Here is a 16,351-nt window from a genome sequence, read left to right as displayed (position 1 = left end):
CAAGCCAAGGCATCGGTGAACAGTGTCGTGCCTTGCCCCTCATTTCTGTCCGTCGGATCAAGAATCGATGGTCAGATGAACATGAACAGGGCACTGCTACAGGGTTCTTCGACAGTTTGGTGCTACAGTATAATCTGCTACAGAGTTTTCCCACAGTTCGTCACTATAGTACCAGCTACAGTCATGCTCTACAGTGTATGATCTTGTCTGCCTATTTTCAATCCAACGGCCAAGTCGGCAAGGCACGACACTGTTTGCCGGTGCCTTGGCTCTGTCAAGGCACTAGATCTCAGTCCAGCTACAGTCATGCTCTACAGTGTATGATCTCAGTCCCGCGCGCACACGTAGCGGCAGGAGAGGCTGACCGCGCACCCCAAAAACGGGCACCCAGCCAATCGAAAATCGCGTGAGCCGATCGGTCATTTCCCATGCACGTTTCACCGCTCGGTCTAAACGGCGACGCACGTTTTCGAGCTAGATCCAACGGCCAGCAGAGAAGAAAAGACCACATTGACCACAATCGGACGACGAGCGAAGGTTGAAATCGGGGAGCTCCCTGGGAGCGAGTTGCCCAACCTCTGTATTGTTTTAAATGTTGCCTCTAGAAAAAAATTGAAGGCGAGAAGAGACAATGAATATCGTTTCGTGCACAAAGGCGATACCTTCCCTACCGAAACCATGAGGCTTCTTGTGAGAAGCTCCGGTTTGTGAGAAGTTTATACCAAAACCTATCCCAAATGGGACAAAAAAATTATCACATCATATTGTTGCCATTCCATGATAGCATGCCAAGTTTCATAAAGTTTTGGATTTGTATGAATTTTAAAACCAAGTATCTCAATGTTTACAGGCGAGCCACAAAGCCGAGGTGTTTGAAATTCATTCGTATTTCTTGCTTGGGACCTAAGCATGTACCCAAGTACCCATATATCATTTTCAACCCTTTTGCTGCATTGGAGCATGTGCCTGTAGTTCAAATTTGAATTATGCATATAAAATGGCCAGAAGTTTCAGTTAATGTATAAAAATGTCCAAATGAACCGTAATAATTTTCAAATTTTAAAATTACACTCCTATTGGTCTATGTTGCCTCTAGAAAAAATTAAAGGCGAGAAGAGATAATGAATATCGTTTCGTCCACAAAGGTGACATGTTCCTTATCGGAACCATGAGGCTTTTTATGAGAAGCTCTAGTTTGTGAGAAGCTTATACCAAAACCTATCCCATATGGGAAAAAAATATTACCAGAACATGTTGGTGCCATTCCATGATAGCATGCCAAGTTTCATGAATTTTAGACGAGTTTTGGATTTACTAGAATTTCAAAACCAAGTATCTCAACGTTTGCGGTCGAGCCACAATGCCGAGGTGTTTGAAATTCATTCTCATTTCTTGCATGGGACCTAAGCATGCATCCGTGGACACATATATGATTTTACAACCCATTTTGGTGCACCGGAGCACATGCATGTAGCTGAAATTTGAACTATGCACCTTAAATGCCTAGAAAACTTGGTTAATGTATAAAATGTCCAAACGAACCCTGAATAATTTCTAATTTTTTGACGACACTCCTATTGTTGCATGTTCACTGCAGATAAATGTTCTAGCAATTCAAACACCGCCCTTTGCCGCTGTGTCCCCATTCTATATTTCAATTCAAGACGAAAAATCAAGTACATCACACACCATTTATTATCACCAACCATATGAGATGCAATATAAAATATCTTTGAGCACTGTCATAGTACATGGCTTACACGAGAAGTTTCATCGGCTACAATCCACAGCCGACGCGTCAAGTACACTAGCTTCCCAAATATCATTTCACTATTCAAGCATCGTCGGTCAAAGACAGGGACGTGGACCCACGTCACGAGGGCAAGTTCGGCGGCCCACTCCGACGAGAGCGCGGCCGCAGCCTCCATGAGCATGCTAACAACCTGCACGAGCACAGCTGCAATCTGCGACCAGGCGTCTGAGGCTGCCGAAACGGCCGCTGTTGCAGCTCAGATGGTGGCCGCAACATCTGCGACGGGGATAGAAAATGGCGAGAGCGGCACAACAGTTGTCCATTCCACCGCCGCCACCTTAGCCATGATGGAGGCCGCCCACGCCAACTCCTAGTTGTCACTTCACAAATTGCACGAAGCTTCTCCGACAACGGTCGGCAATCCACAACTGAAGAGTTGGCAACGCCGAGAGCGTTCAAGCGGCCGCTCGTTTGTTTGCCGCATACCTTGCCGCGATGGAGATCGTCCAAGCCCAGACTGTGGCGGCCTTTTCCAAAGAGATGGTGAACGCGGATGGCGAGATGCTTGCCGAGTACGGTGTGATGGATGCCATGGAACCCCTTCCCCAGGAGATCGTCAAACGCGAGCTGGACATGGAGGAGGTGGCAGAGATCGACGAGCGCCATTCGGAGTAGTACTCTCTGTTTGGAGCACTGATCTTTTGTTAGAGTAATATTTAGGTCACCTAGCTCTGTTTAATTGCTGAACTTGCTCGATTAAGAAGTGTGGGTGTGCTATAGGCTCTTTTGTGTATCCAAATTATGCAATGACGTGGATGACCACTGTAACCAGGGAAATTTGGACCAAAATTTGCACGTTCATACTCATCACACACGGGGTAAGCTATATGAATGTGATGTTCACATATCGTACACAATGCTGAACTGTGTCTGATGACACTTTGCGTGCCAGTTTTTCGCTGCACCGAGGCAAAATTGTCGACTTCCGCGGAAATATGTACCCCCTCTCCTCCTGACCAAAAGCCACATTTCCCCTGTTCATGCCTTCCTTTCCAAGTTTGAACCTTCACTGCTTGCTTGTAGCACCGCCTCCTCGTCGACAACGCTCCTTCCTACTGCTCGGCCTCATTGATCTAGTCAGGTAATCCACACCCGACCCCCATCTTCTTCCTCCTTCTACATCACAATGCCCCGACTACCAACGTGACACCTTTCACCCAAATCACCAACCCATCCTCCAAATAAGCGCCACCCTAGGCCATGGTACTCGCAGTATAGCCAGGAGGTCAAGGAGCATTTGGTAGCAGAGAAGCAAATCGCGGCCGCACGCGCGGATGAGGTCACGATGGCTGCCATGCGCGTCAACCCCCAGATCTTGGAGGAGCACCTCACCGTTGAGGCCCTCACACGCGAACGCCGCCACACGGTTGCCTGCTTTAAATGATAGTTCATGGCGTTTTCTCGAGGCCACCGCTGGTGCCTTTGACAAAGGCTACGAGGTGTTTTCTCAGTGTGCTCGTGCTTACCTCAGCTCCAGAGTCAGTAGGTTCGTGCCCAGAGCGGCTCAGGCGACTCACCACTACGAGAAGGGCACCCACGATGTGAAGGCCTCGCCCTCTTCCAAGCCTAAGGAGCCCATCGTCATTCATATCTCGAACAATGCGGAGTAGCTTGTCTTTTTAGCTCACTATAAGGACCTATATTCAGATAGCCAGCTATGCCGGTTAAGCATGCTTGGTTTACCTGTTGCATGTGCTGCTCCTACCTTTCCTTTACAAATTTTAGTGAATTGTCCTATGTACTATTACTATGCAATCTGATCCTCTAGTATATATATTCTATTTATTGTGCAATGTGGTGCTCAGCTAACTGTTTGGTTAATTTGTTGTCATGTTCAGTTATATGCTTGGTTCAATTATGTAACGTGATGCTCAATTCTTGTGGGTGCAATTTTTTATCCTCTTGCATTTGAGAAATAAATCAAATTTGGCTGTACAAAATACACGAGAAACAAATACAATTGATAAATTTCCAAGTTTTTAAGCATACTAGGTTTGATTAACTCTCTTATCTTCTAATATGTTCTATTGTGAAATGTGGTGCTCAGTAAACTGTTTGGTTCATTTGTTGTGGTTTTTACTTAACTATTTGGTTCAATTCTGCAATGTGGTGTTCAATTGTTGTGGGTACAATTATGTATTGTTATGCATACAAGAAATAAATCAAATTTAGATGTACTAAAGACATGATAAACAACTATGTTTCCTAGATCTTAAGCATGCTTGGTTTGGATAAATGGCTTTTTCATGTGGCTCGAATTAATCTGCTGAATGTGCAATATGTCTATTTTTCATCAATATATTTTACTGATAGTATGCCAATCCTCACTTAACCTGATCAATAATGACCTTATATATGTTTGCAAGGAAACAATGGGAGGCACTGAGCTTTACCATCGAGGTGCACATGCATGGTCCTTTGTCTAATAGCACATTATTGTGCAACTGCAGGAACCATTCTAATATTTAGGTTTTTAACAATTTGGTCTTGCAAATGTAGGTCCTACTGTCAGAGGTGTTGACCCACTGTTCGACCCATTTTGTATATGGGGAAATGAGATGTCCATGAATATTAGTCAAGTCAAGAAACTCGGAAAGATTGTTAGGATAAAGAAACTAGCAATGAAAAACAACAAGATCTTTGTTTGCACAATGAAAAAGACATCAGTGAACTACAAGATGGTACTAAGTCTTATACCTTTTTTTAATTCCTTTGCGCCATTTAAAAATTTAGAGAAGATTTTTTTAATAAAAGGAGGATATACCCCCGGCATCTACATCTGGGCGACGCATGCAGCCATTTTATTAATTATTCACAAAGATTTTAATTAGGGGAGAATTTCACTTCCCCGGCCTCTGCACCAACTAGGGATGCACACGGCCTTTTAAGTATGAGTACTAGGATTTTTATTCTCGGTTACGCACCGAGCCTAGTCCTCAATGATAAATGCATGAGTACCATGAAAACATGGTCCTCAAGAATAAATAGGAACCTAAATTCACCCCCGTGAGGATTTGAACCCAGGTGTTGTGTTTGTACATCCACTCCCCCCAACCAGTTGAGCTAGGCTCTCTCCCCAAATTTAGAGGAGATATTTATGCATATGTTTGTTTTTAGGCCTTTCCAAAGAAGTTCACTAATGATTACCTTTCAAACCAGCTGTATGGTCAACAAGCGAGGAAGGTGTTCATACAACACCCACAATACAATATTGAAGTCTTCCTCAAAAGGACAAAGTATGGGCGGCCGATCATTCACAGGCATTGGCCTAAAGTTGCAAGGACCTTCAACATTATCGAAGGATAAATATTCGCCTTCGGTTTCAGCTGTTTTCCAGATGAGATTAATTTGTCTATCTACCATCTATGATGCTAATTTCCAAAAGTTTTAGATGTTGCATGTGAAACTTGGTAGCTAGCTATATGCCTATATGGTGTAACTGAGTGGTGAATCTATATGATGTTGTACTCTGATGTATTTCAATTATGAAATCCTAGTTCCATAGTATGAAAATGAAATATATTTTGTGTTTAATCTGAAATGCCAACTTGATTACTAAATGCATTAGACCAATTAGCGTGCCCATTGGGTTTTATATTGCAAACGGTTATTGAGACAACACCGTGGGCGATAACCTCAGATAACCCACACAGTTTCGAGGAAGTAAATGTGTTGGATGAATGAACAATCACACATGACTTTGTCTGGACAATAATTTGCGTTAGGTGACATGTCTCCATTGTATCTACTTTTCCTAACGCTTTTTGCTCTTGTTTTGGACTCTAATTTGTATGATTTGAATGAAACTAACTCGGACTGACGCTGTTCTTAGCAAAACTACCATGGTGTTGTTTTTATGCAGAAGTAGAAGTTCTCGGAATTGGACGAAACGAAACTTTTTGGAGAATTATTTTGGAATAGATGAAGATTTATGGAACCAAGACCCACCAGAGGGGGGGGGGGCAGCTGCCCACAAGGCACTAGGGCGCGCCACCCCCCTGGCATGCCCTGGTGGGTAGTGGGGCCCATGAGGCTCTGCTGACCCTAATTCCATAAATCCTATTGTTGGAGAAAAAATAGGAGAGGAAGTTTCATCACATTTCATGATAGGGAGCCGCCGCCACGTCCTGTTCTTCATTGGGAGGCCAGATCTGGAACCCGTTTGTGGCTCCGAAGAGGGGAATCTTCGGGCTTCGTCATCACCAACCCTCCTTCATCACCAATTCCATGATGCGCCCCACCGGGAGTGAGTAATTCATTCGTAGGCTTGCTAGACGGTGAGGGGTTGGATGGGATTCATCATGTAATCGAGTTAGTTTTGTTAGGGCTTGATCCCCAGTATCCATTATGTTTTGAGATTGATGTTGCTATAACTTTGCTATGCTTAATGCTTGTCACTAGGGCCCGATGCCATGATTTTAGATCTGAACCGTCTATGTTTTCATCATTATATCTATGTTCGTGATCCAATCTTGCAAGTCATATGCACCTATTACGTGTAATGATCCATAAACCCCAAGGTGACAGTAATTGGGATACTTTCCAGTGATGACCATAGTTTGAGGAGTTCATGTATTCACTATGTGTTAATGCTTTATTCTTGTTCTCTATTAAAAGGAGGCCTTAATATCCCTTAGTCTCCTTATGGACCCCTCTACCACGGGAGGGTAGGACAAAAGATGTCATGCAAGTTCTTTTCATAAGCACGTATGACTATTTACGGAATACATGCCTACATTATATTGATGAACTGCGGCTAGTTCTATGTCGACCTAGGTTATGACTGTTATATGATGAATATCATCCAATGTAATCACCGATCCAATGCATACGAGTTTTTCACATATTTTTCTTGCTAAGTCACTACTACTCTTGCTACGGTTACAACTTTTACAAAACTATTACTGCTGTTAGCATTACCAGTGTTATTGTTACTAACAAACTATCATATTACCGTGCTACTGATCACTCTGCTGCGAATATTTAATCTCCAGGTATGGTTGAATTGACAACTGAAATGCTACTTACTAATATTCTTTGGCTCCCCTTGTGTCGAATCTATAAATTTGGGTTGAATACTCTACCCTCGAAAACTGTTGTGATCCCCTATACTTGTGGGTTATCATTAGTCCACCTTGCAGAAATATTTTCCACATAAAAATTGTGTGTGATGGACAACCTATGTCACACAATTTCTTCTAGGCACCGTGCGTGATGCATTCAATAACACAAATGATAAAATTATTAATATCGTCTGCAATGGCAACGCTATCACAGACAATGTGATGAGGGAAATCGTGTGTGATGTACGTGTGTATGGAAACATTTGTTTAAGATTCACTGTGTGTGATGTACATATGAACAGAAATGTTTGTCTGGGATTCACTATATGGGATGTACATATGAACGGAAATGATTGGGCCTGTATAATTATATGCGATGGCTCGCCCGAGCGCACACGAGCTCTTTTTGCCCCGCGTGTGTGGCCGGAGGACCTATCACCGACGGTTTCTGGGTCGTGTGGGAAGGACCCCCTATCACACACACAGGCAAGGCAACGGTTTAAAATGCAGTCGTAGAAAGGGATTAAAAACTATTTGTACAACAGGTTGCTGCACTAGTGATCCCAGACCTCGGATGAGATGTGGGATGAGAAGAGGACGTGTGTCACGCCCAATATGCGACTCCATCGGAGAGGAACTCGAAGGTCCCACCAAGGATAGAAGTGCATATTGAACACGCTTTACAAGGTGGATATCTTTACATCGTACCATTACATAATAGATGGGGATACATACAAAAGGCATACACTGCGACATGAATACAACAACATCATACATAAGAGCAACATCTGCCTAGGGATGGAACACAAACAGAAACTGAAACGACATCCACCCTGCTAGCCCAGGTTGCCGACCAGGAACCTATCTCTCAATCAAAGAAAGCAGAAGAAGAACTCCAACACAAGTAACATCGCTCTCACGTCATGATCATCGCATTACCTGCACCTGCACCTGTTGTTGTAGTAATCTGTGAGCCACGAGGACTCAACAATCCCATTACCATGGGTATCAAGACTAGCAAAGCTTAATGGGAATGGAATGGATAAGTGGTGAGGTTGCAACAAGCAACTAAGCAATGTATGGTGGCTAACTTATGAGTACAAGAATGATATGAGAAGCTACACAAATGGTCGCAAACTAGTAATGATCAATAAGTGATCCTGAACTACTTACTTTCAAACATAACCCCACCATGTTCTCTTCTCGAACTCACCCGAAAAGAGACCATCACGATTACACACGTGGTTGGGGTATTTTAATTCAAATCTGGTGTCAAGTTTTCTACAACCGGACATTAAAAATTCCCATCTGCCACATAACCGTGGGCACGACTCTCGAAAGTTTAAACCCTGCAGGGGTGTCCCAACTTAGCCCATGACAAGCTCACGATCTGCGAAGACAATCCTCCATCACGGGACATCCGATTAGACTCGGGATCCCGGTGCACAAGACATTTCGACAATGGTAAAACAAATCCAGCAAGACCTCCCGGTGTGCTGACACCCTGATAGTAGACGCGCGTATCTTGTCTCACGCCACGACTGGACGAACACTACGTACGACAACCGAAAACCCCTGGTGAAGGGGTGACACTGCAAGTGGCTCTGTTTGGGACTAACACCATCAACACTGCCCCCTGTATTATGTATCGGGTAGCGCTAACTCCCTATGCGTCAAATTTAATATCAAGTTTAGTTATTATGTTGGGAAAATGGTAAAACCAATGTTGGGCCTTGCTGGAAGAGTTTTATTCAAAGCGAACTGTCAAGAGGGGCCCATAAGCCCTCATCGTGTTAGGGACGCAAAATCAAGGAACATAACACCAGTATAACGGAAACTAGGTCGGCAAGAGTGGAACAAAACACCAGGCATAAGGCCGAGCCTTCCACCCTTTACCAAGTAAATATGTGCATTAATTAAATAAGAGATATTGTGATATCCGAAGATATGCATGAAATCCATGTCCCAACATGGAACAACCTGCAACTAGCAACGCTATAAGAGGGGCTGAGCAAAGCAGTAACATAGCCAAACAATGATTTGCTAGGATGGTGAAAAAGGTTAGAGGCTGTTTCATGGCAATTTGGGAGGCTTGATAAACAAGTGGTAGGAAGCGCGACATAGCGATAGCATCGAGACAACCAGCATAGCAATGATAGTAGTTAGATCCAAGGTAATAGTCATCTTGCCTGAAGACCCGCTAGGAAGAAGATTGAGTCCATGAAGAAGAAAAACGGGCGTACGCGAGCCAAGCGTAGTCGAATGAATCCTCACGATCGCAACGAAACAGGAACTATCGAGAAGAAGCACATCCGAAAAGAAGCAAACAACATGATAAACACACAACACATAAACAAGGCATGATGCACAACCAAGTATGATGCATAACAAGGCTATATGATGCTACTCATGGCAAGAGATTATGCACACAAGAACATCACATCAAAGCAAGTTTAAATGAGGCCGGGAACAACATATAACAATTTCGGTAAGTCCTCATATGCAAATTTCGAAATTATTCCAGATCTGAATATCACATTATCTTGAAGTTGTTAAATAGCAAGTTAAAATGCACCATGATGATCTACACGTTTTTCTAGTCAAGTTACATATGAAGTTCATTTAATTCGCAGCTACGGCCTAGAAGATATGAGCAAAACAAGTTAAACATGACATTGATGCAAAATGAATACAAACATCAAGCTCACATGCTCAAAACATGGATGCAACAACATAATATGAAAGTACATGCAATTCTAAGCAAGTATCATATAGAGCATGCTCAAAACGGAGCAACGGTGCCACACATACACCCCAAACAAGTTATAATAACAATCTGCCCAAAACAGCAACTAGGCACTTTACAATCATCAAAACAACATGCTACAGGAATCATATGAGCACAAACTTGATATGCACTCAAAGTATAGACAACATGCTTCAAATATCGTTAAGGTTCAGGTTCATAGGCATCAGTATTAATCCAAGATGATCAATGCAAAAAGCAAGTTAATAACACAAATTATGACACTAAAAAACATGTCATAAGCATGAGCAGAGTTAATATGATGACATGTTGGAGGCAAGAAATAAGGATGCTACAGCAAGTATAAATAACAATCAAGGGCATGGCATAAGCATGAGCAGAGTTAATATGATGACATGTTGGAGGCAAGAAATAAGGATGCTACAGCAAGTATAAATAACAATCAAGGGCATGGCCTAAAAGTACACATAACAAAGAGCAAATAACATCATGGCATCATATGTATATGGCTCATGGATTAGTGGGAACCAACAAGACAAGATTGAATGTTGAAACAGTTTCAGCAAGTGTAAAACAACAATATTATCATAACAAGTTTGCAAGCCTGAAACAGTGGTCATATGAAGTCCAAAATTATCAAACTTGGCATGTGGAAAAATTAATCATAGCATACTTTAATTCAAATAATTGGAGCATATCCAAAAGAGGCATAGATTAACTAATATCAAGCTCAAACATGGCATCATGAAGTTAACAAAAAACTAGAATATCATTTAGGCAAGTTCATAGCAACTAAAAAATACGTTACAGGACTTATATGAGGCATAAAAAGGCATGGCATGATAGAAAATAACATGGAAATCAAAACATGTCAACTAAGCATCTCCAGATTATGCATGGATTAGATGGTAGCATCAAGCAAACATAGCAACATGATATAACCGATTCAGACTTAACAGGACATTAACAGCAAGTAGCCCACTTCACAAGCTTGATGCACTCACTATAGGGCATATCAAAATACATGGATTGCACAACATTAAAGATGGCATGATTATACTTCTAAAATATGTTGACATGATGCTCAAAATAAAATCATACAAAAAGATATAAAAACGACAAAATGACAAGTTATAATGGTTTCCAGCATTTAACATCAGGAAGCACTTTTACAACAGATATTAACATGTCAAGATGCATCCTAACATGAATGCAATAGCAACCAGCATGAAGAGCACTCTGAGGTGAACATTTTCATATCAATATCATCACCATAGGATAAACAGGGACAAAGTTATATCACTAAAAAGATGCATACATGATGTTAACATGCAGCAGATTCCAGCAGTTTATATCACCTAGCAGTTTTGTGATGAAGATTAAGGCATCAAGATGAGAAGTAAAGTGAATGAAAATTACTCCATCGTATAGAACATCCAGAGATAAACATTTTGACATATTATGCACAGAAAACGGAGAAGTATGCATAAAGTTAGAGCCACTCAAAGATGCACACATAATGTTCAAAAACTCGGACTTAGCAGGATTTCACCTCGCGGGAAAAACGGGATCCCGTGGTACGGGGACGGAGCGGTGCAAGACGGCTTGGCCATTTGGATCGGGGGTCGAGGCAGATCTGGGATGGGGCAGTCCAGATCGGGCGCACGCCGACGGTGAGGTCGGGCCGGTTTGTCCGGTCGCCAGCGAACGACGGAGGCGGCGGGGTAGACGGATCCGGGGCTCCCTCGGCCGGATCCTGCTGGATCCGTGTCGAGGAGGACCGGAGGCGGAGGGGCGGCGAGCTCGGGTGGAGAGCTGCGGTCGACGGCGGGCGGCGCGATGCGGGCGGCGGGGCTGGAGGCCGGCGCGGGGAAGAAGGGCGGCGCGCGCGGGATTGCTGTGGCTTGCGGCTGCGGGGTCGGAGGCCGGCGGGGCTCGCCGGAGGAGCCGAGGCGGCGGAGCGGAGGTGAGGCAAGGTGACGACATGGAGCCGAGGCAAGCGGCAGTGGCGGTGCGGGCCTGGCAACGACGGAGTTCGGGCCCCGATGGGCTTCGAGGTCTCCCCGCGGGCCTAGGCGGGCTGACAGCGGTGGAGGCCCTGGAGGGGACACGTGGTGGCGGTGGATTGGTGCAGGGGCGATGGTGCGGCCGTTTCCAGCGCAGGCGGACACGTCCGGCGGTGCGGTGGAGCTTTGATCTTGGGTTTGCCCGAAAATGGAGGTTGTCGTGGAATAGTCACGGCAGATGTCCTAGCGAAAGGACTTAGTCGTGGAGCCATCGTAACTAGGTTATCTTAAAGGGGTCAAACAGGACAAAGGATACAGGAGTTTATACTGGTTCGGCCCCTTGTGGAGAAGGTAAAGGCCTAATCCAGTTTGAGGTGGTATTGCTTATGTCTCGATTACCAGGGAGCGAATCCGCTTGACCTAGCTTTCGATCTGTTGTTTCCTGTCCTGAACCACCGCCGGGTCGTCCCTTTATATACATAGGTTGATGCCCAGCGGCTCTCGGAGTCCCGACCGGCTCATATACAACGTTTCCGGCTCGATGACTATATATACGCGCCTTACAATACAAATCTTACATAAGGCGGTTTATTTCTACGGGCCTTAAGTCGCCCTTGGGCCTTGGGCCCTTATCTTGAACTGCCATCTTCAATATCCTCGTGGGCTTCATATGATGAATTGCCATAGGTATAACCCGTCCCCTCCTAGGTGGGTCATACTTAATAGTTATATCCCCAACATTAGGCCCCAGGTTGATTTGAACTGGTTCATGTCATTCTTCAACACTAAGAAAAATTCTCCCTTCCTTATTTGTGCGAGAAAATCATAACCCGCCATGATGTCATCTCCTGGAATTGCGATAACCCGCCATGACGTCACCTGTCACTAATTCGCACAATATCCAATATATCTCAACGGATCTTTATCTTAATAACTGTCCCGAGAATCGAGGCGCCTGAGTAGCTGGATAACCATGTTTGGTCTCCACATTTTTTGCGCCCACTTATTAGCCTTCTCCTTATAAATAGTCATGAACAACCTCTTCTCATTCTCCCCTCTTTCCTTCATCTTCCTCCTCTCACGTCTCTCTGTCACTCGAGCTCCGCCGCCGCCGCGAAGCACACCGTCTGTCAGATATCGGGTTCCGGCAAAACCCTTAAGGTTCGAACTTCGGGGTGCGCGCGAAGATCTTCCCCCTACCGATCCACGTCCCAGCGCCTCGCTATGAATCTAAGCTACACGATGAACACAAGGGATGCAAGGTTTATACTGGTTCGGGCCACCATTGTGGTGAAATACCCTAATCCAGTGTGTGGTGTGGTGGATTGCCTCTGGGGCTGATGATGAACAGTACAGAGGAAGAACAGCCTCGCGAGGGGTGTTCTTGTGGTGGTGTGCTTGGAGAGGAGTTGCTCCGTCTCTGTTGGCTCTAGGTGAGATCTCGATGCCTTCTACTGTCGTGGCTAACTCTATATATAGAGGCCCTGGTCCTCTTCCAAATATTCAGTGGGAAGGGAGCCAACAATGCTCATTTTGAAGGGGAACATCCAGTACAAGTTATCCTGACTAAAGTTGGTCTTCGAGTGCCAAAGGCACTAGCGATGACGCCATCTTGGGCTCCACGGTGACCTCCGTCCTACCGCTCTGCTGGTCTTGGTCTCGTTGCACCGAAATGGTAACCTTCGCTTGATGCCTCGGTACTCTGCACCTGCGCTGGTCCCCTTTGCACCAAAGAGGAAACAAAGACAGTACGCAGGCCGGCGCCCGCCTAGCGCCCGCCTGGTCTCGATCGTCATGGCTTGCATCACGAGCACCTCGCGAGGTACCCCTGCCTTGATCTCTCCGCCTCCTCGCGAGCCTGCCTGGTGAGGCCGTTCCTGAAGAAGCTTTGCGTCGTCTGCCCCGCGAGGCTTGGCCCCTCGTGAGGGTCTTGAGCTTGAGTTGATGAAGATGGGCCGTACTGGGCCACCCCTTAAGCCACACCGCAGGCCGCAGGCAGGAAAGTCTGGGGACCCCCGTTCCCAGAATGCCGATAGTAGCCCCCATGTGACGCCCCCGATTCAATCGAACACTAATCATGCACACAAATGTGTACGATCAAGATCAGGGACTCACGGGAAGATATCACAACACAACTCTAATGCATAAATAAGTCATACAAGCATCATAATACAAGCCAGGGGCCTTGAGGGCTCGAATACAAGTGCTCGATCATAGACGAGTCAGCGGAAGCAACAATATCTGGGTACAGACATAAGTTAAACAAGTTTGCCTTAAGAAGGCTAGCACAAACTGGGATACAGATCGAAAGAGGCGCAGGCCTCCTGCCTGGGATCCTCCTAAACTACTCCTGGTCGTCGTCAACGGGCTGCACGTAGTAGTAGGCACCTCCGGTGTAGTAGGGGTCATCGTCGACGGTGGCGTCTGGCTCCAGGGCTCCAGCATCTGGTTGCGGCAACCAGGTAGAAGGGAAAGGGGAAAAGAGGGAGAAAAGCAACCGTGAGTACTCATCCAAAGTACTCGCAAGCAAGGAGCTACACTACATATGCATGGGTATATGTGTAAAGGGCCATATCGGTGGACTGAACTGCAGAATGCCAGAATAAGAGGGGGATAGCTAATCCTGTCGAAGACTACGCTTCTGGCAGCCTCCGTCTTGCAGCATGTAGAAGAGAGTAGATTGAAGTTCCCCAAGTAGCATCTCCAAGTAGCATCTCCAAGTAGCATCTCCAGTAGCATCGCATAGCATAATCCTACCCGGCGATCCTCTCCTCGTCGCCCTGTAGAAAAGCGATCACCGGATTGTCTGTGGAACTTGGAAGGGTGTGTTTTATTAAGTATTCGGTTCTAGTTGTCATAAGGTCAAGGTACAACTCCAAGTCGTCCTGTTACCGAAGATCACGGCTATTCGAATAGATTAACTTCCCTGCAGGGGTGCACCACATAGCCCAACACGCTCGATCCCATTTGGCCGGACACACTTTCCTGGGTCATGCCCGGCCTCGGAAGATCAACACGTCGCAGCCCCACCTAGGCAAAACAGAGAGGCCAGCACGCCGGTCTAAACCTAAGCGCACAGGGGTCTGGGCCCATCGCCCATAGCACACCTGCACGTTGCGAGGGCGGCCGGAAGCAGAACTAGCCCCCTTAATACAAGAGCAGGCTTACGTTCCAATCCGGCGCGCGTCGCTCCGTCGCTGACGTCTGAAGTGCTTCGGCTGATACCACGACGCCGGGATACCCATAACTACTCCCGCGTAGATGGTTAGTGCGTATAGGCTCGTAGCCGACTCAGATCAAATACCAAGATCTCGTTAAGCGTGTTAAGTATCCGCGAACGCCGAACAGGGCCAGGCCGACCTGTCTCCTAGGTGGTCTCAACCTGCCCTGCCGCTCCGCCACAAAGTAACAGTCGGGGACCGTCGGGAACCCAGGCCCACCTCTACCGGGATGGAGCCACCTGCCCCTTCAGCCCCCAACTCCGAACAGTATCACCAGTAATGTAACAGTGTAAAGTATATAGTATATGCCCGTGATCACCTCCCGAAGTGATCACAGCCCAGTAGTATAGCATGGCAGACGGACAAGAGTGTAGGGTCACTGATGGAACACTAGCATCCTATACTAAGCATTTAGGATTGCGGGTAAGGTATCAATGACTGTAGCAGCAATGACAGGCTATGCATCAAAATAGGATTAACGGAAAGCAGTAACATGCTACACTACTCTAATGCAAGCAGTATAGAGAAGAGTAGGCAATATCTGGTGATCAAGGGGGGGGCTTGCCTGGTTGCTCTGGCAAGAGAGAGAGGGGTCGTCGGTGATGTAGTCGACCACAGGGGCATCAGCATCGTCACGGGGTCTACCGGAGAGAAGAGGGAGGAGAAACAGTAAATACATAGCAATCAAGTGCATAACAGGACAACAAGCAGAGCTAGACGTGTTCTAACGCGGTAGTAGGTGATACCAACGAAGGGGGAAAGCATCCGGGAAAGTATTCCCGGTGTTTCGTGTTTTCGGACAGATGAACCGGAGGGGGAAAGTTGCGTGTTTGATATGTTAGGGGTGTGTGGTGGACGAACGGGCTGCGTATCCAGAATCGTCTCGTCGTTCTGAGCAACTTTCATGTTGAAAATATTTTAATCCGAGTTACGGATTAAAAGATATGATTTTTTAAAGATTTTATTAATTTCTGGAATTTAATCAATTAATTATTTAATTCAAAAAATGGAATTATGACGTCAGCATGATGCCATGCTGACGTCAGCAGTCAACAGGGTTGACTGGTCAACCTGACGGTGGGTCCCGCATGTCATTGACTGATAACTAACTAACTAAATTAATTAATCTAATTAGTAGATTAGTCAGGTTAATTAAATGATTAATTAGTCTAATCAGGATTAATTAAGTTAATTAATTCTTTAATTAATTTATTAATATTTTAATTATTTTAATTATTTTTTTATTTTTTTATTTTTTTAAATCTTTTTTTTTAATTCTTGTTCTAGGGCGTGGGCCCCGTTTGTCATGGGCCCAGAGGGCCTAGCGGGTGCTGGGTACGGGGTGCGGGCGTAGCCCGGCAGGGCGACGGGGGTTATCGGGCGCGGGCGCCCGTCGGGGCTGACCCAACGGAGCGTAGTTCGCTCGGGCGTGGGGGGGCGAGGCTGTGACCCGGCGAGGCGCCGGCGGCCAGGGTCAGCAG

Source organism: Triticum aestivum, chromosome 2B (genome assembly GCF_018294505.1).
Source record: "Triticum aestivum cultivar Chinese Spring chromosome 2B, IWGSC CS RefSeq v2.1, whole genome shotgun sequence".
Taxonomy (NCBI): domain Eukaryota; kingdom Viridiplantae; phylum Streptophyta; class Magnoliopsida; order Poales; family Poaceae; genus Triticum; species Triticum aestivum.
Note: the sequence above shows the minus strand (reverse complement) of the source record.